The following is a 14,039-nucleotide window of genomic DNA, read 5'->3' on the forward strand; positions in this document are numbered from 1 at the left end:
TCTTGCTAAGTTGTGCTGATGCTCCAGATATTCAACCAGTCTAAAGAATGCCAGTTTTATTGCTTTATTAATCAGCACAACAGTTTTTAGCTGTGCTAACATAATTGCAAAATTGTTGTTCAATGATCAATTACCCTTCTAAAATGATAAACTTGGATTTATCATTGGATTTAACACAACATGCCATTGGAACATAGGACTGATGGTTGCTTATAATGGGCCTCTGTATGCCTATGTACTGTAGATATTCAATTGAAATCTGCTGTTTCCAGCTACCACAGTCATTTACAATGTCTACACCGTATTTACTATCAATATGTTATTTTAATGGACAAAAAATATCCCTTTCTTTCAAAAATATTTCTAAGTGACACCAAAGTTTTAAAAAAGTAGTGTATGTAATTACATAATTTTCCTGATAAGGCTTGTGGTGTTGCCATGCCAAATTATCATATCTCTGAATTGCAGTCTACTAACACGATTCAGGCAGCTTTATGATTTAGCACAGTGCGCACTCACATATTGTGTTACAGTAGCTCCTTTTTGTCAATCATGTTCAAGTACAAATCAAAGAATATATTTACTAATTACAAGATGGCCAAGACAGAAAATAAGTTATTCTATTGATTTGTCTTGCTTGTTGCTAAATAAACAGTAGTTGTGAGAAAATGTACTACTAATTTTGGCTAGATTTAGAAGTTACAGTAAGTATTGGGATCTACTATATACTTCACTCATTGGCTAAAGTAGTTAAAGCCTGAAGTTTACTACATTGGAGAAAGCATTATTTGCATATAATTGTTTTATTGATCTTAGAACAGCTTAAAAAAACTTATTGCTGCTTCGCTGTTATGGCTACTGAATATACTGATTTAACTGAAAGTTGAGAAAGCATGCATTTGCTTGTCAAAACAAAATTATAATTTGGAAGTTATTTCTACCACTAAACATTTGTTATTGTTGGGACAAACAAGATTGTATGTCACGGACTATAGCGAACTGTGATTATTGGAGCTAGGACCTCAGTAGCAGAAAAAGAGCTGATGTCATAAATATAGATGGAGAACTCAGATGCTTGTGTATATAGCTCATGCATATGTTTGCAGGAAAAAACTTGGTTACACCAAAAATACATGCTAACCAATAAGATGAGGGAGGTCTCACATAAGGTCATTCATAAACAGATGTTATCCTGTTAAATCATTTCTTGTCAGATTTAAAAATGATATGGATGTAAATTGTACCTTTTGTGAGATGTACCCAGAGACGATCCTCCATTTGCAAACAGATGCAACAGAGCGTAGCACAAGGTGGCACAATCATTTTTTGTCATAAAATTGTCACAACCTCTCTTATGCATATGACACTGTCACAGTGTGAACCTCAGCCCTTTTAGTCATTCTTTAGGGCCTGAACAAACTCTCCAAGTATTGCGATGGTGCCTCATCTTCACATACTGTAGGTGAATTAAGTGCTTATTCTGCTTCAACTGCTGGACCTCAATTGTCTTCAGGTACAAGGCATTGGTCTCCCTCAAAGTTCAAGTACTTGCTGGGGGAATTCGCTGGGTGCTTTTTCTACCATGGGAAAATATATAGGCATAGGTAATGACGTATACAGGAACAGCAAAGTCAGTATAGATGCAGTTATTTTTTTCTCACGCAAGGTATTGTCTCATGTATAACTTTATACCCAGCAAATGCCAGTCTGGGACAGACCATATCTACAAACCAAATACACACATGATCATCTGTGCTGAACATGAAGGCTATGGATATAGTCCCCTTTTGTTCACATTGGTAGCTGTAACTACTTGTAGTTAGCTAGCTACAGCATTCCCTTCTCGTGAGCTTGAATCCTGTAGACAGGTTGGGCACAATAAAAAAACAGAAAACACTCCAAAGAACGGTCTGACGATTTGTATACAGTACTAGGTGGACTACCATTGTTTCAGGGTCTGCGGCTCACCTTTTAAAACAAATCACATATTTCACTTAAAACATTTGTTTTGTAGATAGGAGAGATGAACAGAAACTGAGAGGATTTATAAAGCAGCAGGAAAGTACTGCCCTGAAGGAATATAAGACTGGATCCAATGAGCTAGTATTTTTGTAATATTAATTTGTAAGACTTTTGAGAAATATGGTATCTTGTTATTGCAGTGGTCACAGTGTTATTCAGTACCCTGTGGTCACTATTCTGAAATGTTCAGTGGGTCAGTAGTCCTCTGTAGTGTTTGCATTGTAGTATAGCCAAAAATGGATCAAATACATTAGGAAAGTAGAGTGCTCCTACCCACCAGAAGGATTATTGTAATTGTTCAATAAATGTTATTTTTGTGTCTAAAGACAGATGTGTAAGATATTTTGTCAAGTATTTTAGCTGCATGCTATCAAGAAGTTTGTAGAACAAAATGTTTGCCAATATTGGTAATGCGTTAATGTCTTCATGCATTTCAGTGAAACAGACATGTCCAACTGTAATGCATGAAATAGAGAACAATGGCTTCAGCGTGTAAAACTAGCTAGGAAGATGTCGGCATCCATTAATTATCTCTGGCCATTTAGGGGGTTAGTGTGATGAGGCCTACAGCACACTCGTGCAACTCAAACAATGGCTGAGAAATAAACTTCTCCCCATTGCAGGACACAGAATTTTTAGATATGTCTCTCTTTGAGATTCAACAACAAAAAGAGCCAATCCTTACCTGCTGAAAAGATGGACTCAATCATAGCTGGTGTTTTTTTTTTTTCATGTCAGACAGCAGGCTGGCTTAGTAGACCAGTCTGCTCAGTTTTCTCCATTGGGACCCTAACTATGCTTCAGACTGCTAATATATTTTAACCAGTTGAAATCAGAAATTAGATACATACAGTAAGTAGTAAGTGGCATGGTGTTTTTGGAAAGCTGTGGACAAAATGTATTGTGATATCAATCAAATTATGTAACTCTGGGCAAGAACTGAAATCATTTGCAAACTAACTAATTCTGGGGGGCCGTTAAGTGACATTTGAAACTTATCTGTGAAAAGATTAATTAGTGTAATATGCATTAATTAACTTAAAAACATTATCTCTTGAACAAATAAAGCTAAATAGCTCTTAAAAGTTGTGGTAGAGAAACAATTTAAACTTTAAAATCAGTAAAAAGTGAATCATGCAATAACTGTAACTTCATGGGACTTTTTTTATGAGGAATAGGCCATGGACTAGCAGGTATTCCTCCATGGACCGGCATTGGTCTGCAGGCCTGTGTTTGAGACATCCTGCAGTATATGATATTGGACATCAATCAAGACAGCAATATCATTTATATTCTAAATTTGCCAACCCAAAACACGCAGGTTATAAGTCACCAAAGAATCTCAGCAGAGTGGCAGGTTGTTGATAGAGAACCCAGTATTAGCAATTACTCCCCAGAGGTTGAAAAGCCAGGTGGAAAACAGTTGAAGCAGCTGCAACAGCTCCCATGAGGAATGGACCTTTATTACAATGGATGTTCTGGTAAATGAGCCTTTATGAAAAAAAAAAAAAGAAGGATCCAAACTTGGACTTAGAAGCCTTTAATGTGCCTAAAAATATTATATATATATATGTATATATTTGAAACTTGAAACATTCACAGATTATTATGTGCATTATTATTATTATGTGCATTTATTATTTTTGTTCAGCATCTCCAGTAATTCAGATGTATTTCTTCAATTGTATTTAATTGTACATGAAACATTAAAGATAAAAAAGAAAAATAAATCCCATAACACTGCACTAGACATTACTGAATGCATTTCTTCGACTACTGAAGTAGCTAAAGTCTATTTTTGCTACACTTTTTATAATTTGATTGGTTCCAATTAATCACACAGGAAGGTAAAAGTGTAATCAGCAATTTTACTCGAGGTGTCATAGAGAAAGGGTATCCTGTCACAGTTTGAAGGTGTCAGGGAAGTAGTCGCAGGCAGTCATGTGATGTCCAAAGAAACAGGTAGGTTTAATGCAAGGTACTCAAACAACAGCCCAAACACAACAGTGTCCTAAGGACAAGCAATAACCGACAACTGAAGCATGGAAACAGCAACTTAAATAGGATCCCCAATTAGAGGCAACGCAGGGCGAGGACGATAAAAAATTATCTGGGACAATTCAACACAGACTTTGGGATGATTGCAGGACGATAGGCCAGAAAAATACAAAATGCACCCCCCAGTGGTTCCCTACTAACATATTTAAACATAAGGCAGATGAAATCATCACATTTAGCTTAGAAGTTAATTCACCATGAGTTATTAACTCTTATTACAAGTGATAAACTTGGATTATGTGTATTCTTGAGATCTTGTACCCCGTTGTGTACTACTCTCTTCAAAGAACAGCACAAACTGTCTCTAACCAGAATATATAGAGTTGTGGGAGGTCCCGGTGCACAACTGAGCAAGAGGACAAATACATTTTCAGCTGTGCTAACATAATCGCAAAACGCTTTTCTAATGATTAATTAGCCTTTTAAAAATATAAACACAACGTGCCATTGGACCACAGGAGAGATGGTTGCTGATAATGGGCCTCTGTATATGATAAACAACTTTTCTTTCAAAAACAAGGACATTTCCAAATGACCCCATACATTTGAAAGGTAGTTTATACTGGAAATGTTAATTACATACATTTTTCTAAAAACATTTATTGGGAGAGTGTAATCAAGCACACTGATTTTAATACAATTATTTCAATCCCAGTAGTCTAACTTCTGGAACACGGCAAAGTACCTTTAGTTCGTAGTTCTTACACCTCCGAATGGTAGTCATTATTCTAATGGGTTTCTTGAAAGAATATGATATCCACGGCTTACAACTTTAGGTGTGTTAATTCTTTGCCCCTCTTATATGGGTGGTTGAGACCTTTCATATACCAAGAGGTTACATTAAGCTTTCCCCTCCTAACATTTGTATCCATTGAGTCATCTTGCATAGGTTATAGTCTAGTAGACATGCAGAGTGTTGTGGATTTTGACTCTACACCTTTATTTCATTGATCAATTAACTTCACAATATTTGGAATGTGGATGCGTTTAACTGATAGTGACGGTATGATCAATAGGGTATCATTTGTATACAAGGTGCTATTACGGGGTCCTATTCCAAGAATGTCAATGACAGATTCAGATGATACTTAGAGTCACTTTATGCATCTAAATTGTAACCCTAACACTGCAAACATGCAGGGTTTCCTGGATGAATTATCCTGACTTCCTTAAAGCAACAATAAAGACCCCAGGAAGCAAATACTCATTATAATACTCACTTTTTGACAGTTTGAATGTAAAATGTTTGTTTTCTCTACCTTGTAGCCTTTCATATATTCTGGGAACTCTGAATACCACGGGAAGATTAACTATGATTCAGGAAAAAATATATAAATTATATATTGCCAATATAAATTAACTGTATTTTATAACTGATAATAATATCAATTATTATCAATATATCCATTATAATATACAACCAATTTAAAGTGAGAAAAGCGCTAATAATTGTATGTATTTTAGTTACCCCTAAATATAATGTATTATTCTCTTGTAGTTTTAATTTAGATGCCTGCTTTCTATTATGAACCGGTTAACATCACAATTAGAGCAGTTAAATCTGAGGTGTAGTGCTACCTTTCACCACTTTTACCACCCGGTTCATAATTATGCAATAAGGCATCTTTGGGGTTTATATTGTATTGCCAGTACAGCACAGCTTAGTGTTGTGTCCAGGCACTACCATGGCTCAGATAACAAAACAAGAAAAAGAACCAGGCAAGCCTAGTTCTGCTGGCTCACCATTAGAAGGTATGAATGTTGGTGGATTCGATCCTCGGTGTACTATGACAGACTGCGCCTTTAACCACTACACTTTTTAAACAGCGAGTGTGGGTTCACATGATACGTGTGTAGAGATTTGGTGTCTGTTTACTTGCATTGTCAAACCAATTAGTCAAAACTCCAGGGTTCCCTACATTAGTTAACATCCAAACCAACAACAGGTATAACAGGTTCGCTACCAGGCTTGGAATTTCAACATTTTAGGGGCAAGGCCATTTGGCCTTCAGTGTCACAAACTTTTTTAGGGCACAAAGGCCACATGCCAGGGCACAAAGGCCAATGAGTGAAATAAGAGGATTTGGAGCTTACAAACAAATTGAATTGCTGAAAAATAAAAAAATAAAAACATCCATGGCATAAAAACATCCATTATTCCCTTTTTTTTGTATTTATATTTTGAATAATAACTTATTATAACTGATATGTTTTTTCCACATAAAAATTGTCATGTTTTAATCCTTGAAATTACATCTACTCCTCCCTCAACATTTTTATAGATTCCCGAATCTGTTTAATTTCAGAAGTTTTAGTTGGGAGCGTTCACATGACGACAACAAACGGTATTAACAGTTAAATAACATTAAGGCTAGCTAGTCAGAGACATAACATTACCTCAGTTACCCAAAAGTAAACTGCAAAGTATCGTTTAACATCACAATCACCTGCGCTAATGAGTACAACCTAAATAAACAAATACAGTGACTTTTTTGTGCACGGAGCAAGTAATTCTTGTTTTCTAAGCTTTCACTATAAACGCTGCCATGTCGAGTGATGTCAAACCTGACATTACTTCGGAGCTTTCAAAAAGTGTTCAGGTGTATTCTCCCACTCGGAAGTCAGAACTTTCCCACCTCCCAGTTGCTCATGAACGCACTTCCCAACAGAGGTTTGATTGAGATAAGCAATAAATAAGTCAGCTTTCTATCAATAACTAGCTTGCTTGCTTTCATGCATGTAGTCTGTCCTTGTGGTTGTTCTCAATTGCGCAAGATTTTGCAGGGGCACAAACCATGGTGGCCGTAGGGCGCTTGATTTTTGGGGCATCACGGACAGAAAATCTTTTAATGTTTATCCTCCAAGTAAATGAACAGAAAAACAACAAAAGGAAAGTATGACCGCGAACTGAAGAGAAGCAAAACAGACAGCCAACTCAAAGTATGTTTGTGTTATTATTGGAAAAATATAGATTTCAAGCTGTAGACATTGCACTGTACCAAACCCTTTGTACCTTTTTCCTTAAATACTAAACAAATTGTTTAACCAGGTAAGAATGCTAGGAACCCATTCTTATTTACAGCAACAAACTGTGGGCATTGAGGGCACTTGGTCAGTGACAGAACAGGCTTTTTCTTGTCAGCTCTGGGGTTAGAATCAGCGACCTTTCGTTTACTGGCCCAATATTCTTGACCCAGGGACAAATGGGAAAATAAGCAGTGAATGAACATTGAAATTGCAACAAAATACACCTACATACTGTATTTAATCTAAAACACTAATACATCTGCATAAGGATCTAAACATGAAGCAGACATGATTTTTTTTTAAAAATTGACATTTAAATGTAATTTCATATTGGACCTTTAACTGAGGATATGTCAAGACAATATGTAAAGAGTAGTTTCAATCTATTATGTCCAGTGATTCCCTATTATCTTCACTGTAGAATAACCCCTTAACTTCTAACTACTTGTGTTAACTTGGCTTGTGAGCATCCTAATGCCATCCTAATTGCCTGCTTGCTTGCTTCTGACAGCTGAAACAGTGGAATAACTTTAGACTCTGGGAAAGACTTGTCTGCAGTCATTATTTCCAATGACTGAATTGGGAGTGTTATCGAATTAGTGGTTGTTTTTTCACGCTATTCGGGGTGTGTAATTGTATTAGTGGTGGTGTTTTGCACTATTAAGGGGAGTATTTCTATTGGGGGTGTATAACAGTATTAGTGGTTGTTTTTTGCACTATTGGGGGGAGTATTTTTATCCGGGGTGTGTAAATGTATTAGTGGCTGTGTTCTACACTTCCGGAACACCGTAAGAAATACTTACATGCATGTAATTATCAGTGGCCCTACGAACTCTATGAAGATTAAAGAGGAATGCCCTCGTAATCTATATTTCATAGTAATACAATTAATTCCAATCAAGTTAGAACACCAAACAGAGTTACATACCAGCAGTATTGAACATCCTCACAAATCATATCCAAATCTGCTAATTATACCAGAAGTGTCAAAACCGCACTATAACACGAACACGTGCTAGATGTGTCCATTAACGATAGACCCAAATGACACTTAATGACACAACATGTTGGAAGGTCTTTTTAACGAGACCAAACTCCAATCATTGTTTGAGATATGTCTGTAGTTTGGATAAATAGTCATATCTAAAAGACTCCACCTAATTATCATTAGCATTACTTGACCTTGGCAAACGCAATGAACACAAAGGACAGGAACTGGCCCATTTAACCAAGCATGATTACCAAATGGATTGGGCGTTGCCGCCTGTTGTTGTCAGTCGTGCAACACGGACAAACATTCTACGGTGTTCATGTAATGTTGGATATATTACCCGTACAGTACAATAAAGCATATCAGATTATTCATCCCATTATAGGGAATAAGGGAAATCCAATCCATATGTCCACAACATCATGCATTTAGTTACATTCCAGTTGACTCAGTTTCACACCTCTCCAGGTGTGTTCAGGAGGTTGGGGGCTGATGGCCCACACCTGGTGTTCCAGATCTTAAGTGAAGCAAATGTTATGCAGGACACCTGAATAACATGACCAAGGGTCTGGTGGAGACTTGGTGTGGCCAGACGCTCCTCTTCATCGAATGCACTTCCACACTTCCTCAACAGACATTTTTCAGGACACGACACTTTTAAAGATACAATGCCCCCCATCCCCCATAAATGCTGTTCAGAATTCAAGAACATAGGGACATTTTCCTCCCTTGACTGACAAAAATAGATTCCTTGACTTGTCAGGACTCACCAGTTTAAATGTCAAGATGAATTTCCAAAAGATTGCAGCTTATTAAACATGCAAAACTGGGGCTTAGTGGAATATATCTGACATGAATAATTCCCTCTGTTGTCTTGTATCTCTGCACAATCTACTTTTAGCAAGAATCCATTTAATGTCAATGCATTTTCCTTTGCTGCATTAAAAAAAAAAAAAATAACCAGGCAACCTTTAAGTATTCACTTTCAAGTATTAAACAAGTAAGGATACAGCGAGACGGCCATAACTGTGAGAAGGTAGTGAAGAAACAGATCAAAATATATAAACATGTGCCCATTATAATGTGAATGTTCTTGCACAGGTACAGCATTGACAGGAAATGAATAAGAAATTACCTAATGCTGTTAATATAATGGCAGACCTCGTGGCTTTCTGTTTTGTCTTTCTGTTTTGTTTTTGTGAAAAGATGACATGCAGTGGATATCAACTCTACACATCCTTTTTGAAAATGCTGATTTTTTGTAAGTTAAGGCTTTCAAAATCATTACTCACACCTCCGGTCAAAACGTAGTTACTGGTTGCATGGTCTCTAGAGGTAGCAAGCAAGTTTATTAATATAGCACAATTCATACACTGAAGCAATTCAATGTGCTTTACAAAGAAAAATATATGAAAGTACAATAACATAAAAACAAATATTCTAATGAAAACATCAAAGCAAATGAATACATCATAATACAGATTTTCCTCAATCGATTTGGTACATTTCTCCAAACTCAGCAAACTAAATAAAATGCTGGCGAAACAGTTAAGTATTCACTGCACAATGAAACACAGCATTTTATTCTAGTAATGCATTTATTAAAATTCAATATTAACATCAAAACTATAAGTGTGTTCTCTGTTGATTTGATAACAAATTCAGCTGAAGATACACAAAGAAATAAATAAATACACTCACCTAAAGGATTATTAGGAACACCATACTAATACTGTGTTTGACCCCCTTTCGCCTTCAGATCTGCCTTAATTCTATGTGGCATTGATTCAACAAGGTGCTGAAAGCATTCTTTAGAAATGTTGGCCCATATTGATAGGATAGCATCTTGCAGTTGATGGAGATTTGTGGGATGCACATCCAGGACACGAAGCTCCCGTTCCACCACATCCCAAAGATGCTCTATTGGGTTGAGATCTGGTGACTGTGGGGGCCATTTCAGTACAGTGAACTCATTGTCATGTTCAAGAAACCAATTTGAAATGATTCGAGCTTTGTGACATGGTGCACTATCCTGCTGAAAGTAGCCATCAGAGGTTGGGTACATGGTGGTCATAAAGGGATGGACATGGTCAGAAACAATGCTCAGGTAGGCCGTGGCATTTAAACGATGCCCAATTGGCACTAAAGTGTGCCAAGAAAACATCCCCCACACCATTACACCACCACCACCAGCCTGCACAGTGGTAACAAGGCATAATGGATCCATGTTCTCATTCTGTTTACGCCAAATTCTGACTCTACCATCTGAATGTCTCAACAGAAATCGAGACTCATCAGACCAGGCAACATTCTTCCAGTCTTCAACTGTCCAATTTTGGTGAGCTCGTGCAAATTGTAGCCTCTTTTTCCTATTTGTAGTGGAGATGAGTGGTACCCGGTGGGGTCTTCTGCTGTTGTAGCCCATCCGCCTCAAGGTTGTGCGTGTTGTGGCTTCACAAATGCTTTCCTGCATACCTCGGTTGTAACAGTCAACGTTGCTCTTCTATCAGCTTGAATCAGTCGGCCCATTCTCCTCTGACCTCTAGCATCAACAAGGCATTTTCGCCCACAGGACTGACGCATACTGGATATTTTTCCCTTTTCACACCATTCTTTGTAAACCCTAGAAATGGTGGTGCGTGAAAATCCCAGTAACTGAGCAGATTGTGAAATACTCAGACCGGCCCGTCTGGCACCAACAACCATGCCACGCTCAAAATTGCTTAAATCACCTTTCTTTCCCATTCTGAGATTCAGTTTGGAGTTCAGGAGATTGTCTTGACCAGGACCACATCCCTAAATGCATTGAAGCAACTGCCATGTGATTGGTTGATTAGATAATTGCATTAATGAGAAATTGAATGGGTGTTCCTAATAATCCTTTAGGTGAGTGTACATGTTTTTCATTAAGTTCTTTAATCAGGAGTTCAGGTGTAAAACAATGAGTTGTCACCCCACAAAAAAGAACTATGCAAGTAAGTTCATAGGTAAATAAAAAATACAATAAATAATTTACTGCATTCATTGAATCAATTAATTTATTGATCATGCCTCTCAATTACATCTGGCCAGAGAATTTCATCAACATCACAGCAAATACGAGTCATGCATCGTGGGAAAAAAGGCTTGAATGCTGTATTCATCCTTGACTTGTTTGTGCCCCAATATCTCCACAGGCCTCTTCCATCGCTAGAAGAAGGATTACTTGGTTGTAAGGGTTGCGATGTACTTTCCATCTCCAAGAGGAGTAGAATTCCTCAATTGGATTCAGGAAAGGAGAATATGGTGGAAGGAAGACCATCCTGAAATGTGGGGGATTCTCAAACCACTCTCGCACTAGTGCTGAATGGTGGAATTGGACATTGTCCCAAACAACTACAAAATTCCGCACCATTTGCTCCTGATCACCCTGCGGAAAGAGGATTTCATTGAGGAGGTTTAAAAAATGTAGGAGCCTTGCTGTGTTGTATGGTCCCAAGACAGCATTGTGTGCCACAACACCAGTTGTAGAAATTGTGGCACAGTGATTGAGAGTGATGTTGCCTCCTCGTTGCCCAGGGACATTGACTGTAGCATGATGGCCAATCACATTTCTCCCTCTTCTCCTTTTTTTTGTGAAGATTGAAGCCTGCTTCGTCAATATACAGGTACTCATATTAAGTTGCACTGCTATCCAACTCCAAGATTCTCTAGAGTAAAAAGAACACAAGGTACAATACAGTAAGTTAGTGTTTTACAGTAATGGCATTGATTGCAGTCAATACTACTGTGAAACTGTTGAGTTCACACTTTGAAGCAGCAGTATACATAGATATGCCTAAATCTTTTCACAGTAGCATGGAATAGTTTATGGACACATACTTAAAATTCAGGAAAATTATATCTGTGTTGACAGTAAAAGTGCAGTAATTGGGTTGCACATACTTGAACAAACTGGAATCGCAACTCCTTGCGAGTTCCTCTCAAAGGGCACTTTGTATACTTGCTTCATTCGGATAGCATTTCTCCTTAGAACACGATCAGTTGTGGAGAGACTGCATTGGTGGATATTGTGGAACAGTTGATTGTCCTGTGTTATTCTTTGCTGAATTTCTTTGAGGCGGAGGGTGTTGTTCTGGACCACCATGTTAACAATGGCATGCTCTTGTTCAATTGAAAGAAGTCTTGGTCGTCCACCTGAATTTTCTCTAACTTCAATTCTGAAAAATGTTTGGACAAGCAGGAACATTTACTGTAGAAATCTAGACCTATGTCAAACAAGACTACATGGACTCTCATTGTAGAAGTAGAATGATTTATTTATTTACCGGTTTTCCCCCTGAAATGTGCGGATACTTGAAGACACTGTGGATCTGTTGATATTGGGCTGAACTCTCTGCCCAGCTTCTCTCAGTGAGAGACCATGATTTATGACATGGTCAATAAGTGTTGCTCTGATTTCATTTGAAACACGTGCATACCCTATCCTTCTACCTCTCCTCGCTCCTCTTACACCTTGCCCTCCTCTTCCTCTCTGTCCATCTCTTCTTATATTTTCTACTCTCTCTTTCCACTCTACCATTGCCCTCCAATCTATCCATCTCTTCTCCCTCTACTCCTTTATATTCTCCTCTTCCTACATTCTCAGCTCTTCTTTCTCTTTCTCCTCCATCTTCAGCTCTTCTTGCACTTTCTCCATCTCATCTTCCTCTCCCTCTACCCTGTCCACCCCCTCTCACACTTACTCTTACACCTCTTCTTTTTCCACTGCTCCTTCTTCTTCTTTTTATTGTCTTTTCTCCTCATTCGTCTTTGTTGTTTTTCTCTTCCCCTTTTGTAGTTGTTGTAATTAAGACAGCTGTGTGAACAATTAGGAAATTGGCTTTTTCTGTGTTGAGTGGATTACAAATTCATCAGATATCAATTTGGGGTTAATTGAGGACATAAGGTGTGCAACGTACTATTTTACAATTCACAGAGTTTTGTTTGTTGTGTTTTGAAAATGGTACAAAAATGCTTATGATCTTCGTGAAGACCAATGAAAAAGCTGCAAAAGTTTTTCCTGATATATTAAAGATTTGTTGGCTGTATGAACTGCTGTGATAACATTAGGGAATTTTGTGCACAGTGTTTTGAGAAAATGATGCTTTTGATTTGTAATTTGTTTGAAATGAAGGAGAATTTACTATCAGTTTAGAACAATTACAAAGTGTACAGATCACTGTGTTAAATGTTTTGAGAGCAGTTACCTGAGTTTGGAGAAATGTACCAAATTGATTGAGAAAAACAAATAAGAATATAAACATTTAACACAGTGATCTCTACACTCTGTAATTGTCCTAAACTGATAATAAATTCTCCTTCATATAAAGATTAAAAATGGGGTAAAAACATAGAAAGCTATAAGGCTAAACAGTGTGGTTAAATTTAAGTGCTCAGTCATAGGCACTTGAGAAGAGAAGTGTTTTTAACCTGAATTAAAAAATGGATACGTTTGGGGCACGTCTACGATCTTCTGGTAGTTTATTCCAGTTGTGTACAGCATAAGTGCTAAACGCAGATTCTCCATGTTTAGTTTGGACTCTGGGCTCTACTAGCTGACCTGTGTTCATGGATCTCAGAGCCCTGCTCGGTTTATATTCTGGAAACATATCAGAAATGTATTCGGGTCCTAAACCATTCAGAGATTTATAAACTAAAAGCACCACTTTGAAATCTATTCTGTAACTGACTGGAAGCCAATGCAAAGATTTAAGAACCTGAGTGATATGCTCTGTTCTCTTGGTCTTGGTTAACATTCTAGCAGCAGCATTCTGAATGAGCTGCAGTTGTTTTACAGTATTTTTCGGGAGTCCAGTCAAGAGGCCATTACAGTAGTCAACCCTACTAAAGATATAGCATGGATGAGGTAACATTATTTCATGGAACACTTCGAAAACCACTATTAATTAGAGGAGGCAAC

Source organism: Esox lucius, chromosome 19 (genome assembly GCF_011004845.1).
Source record: "Esox lucius isolate fEsoLuc1 chromosome 19, fEsoLuc1.pri, whole genome shotgun sequence".
NCBI classification, from domain to species: Eukaryota; Metazoa; Chordata; class Actinopteri; order Esociformes; family Esocidae; genus Esox; species Esox lucius.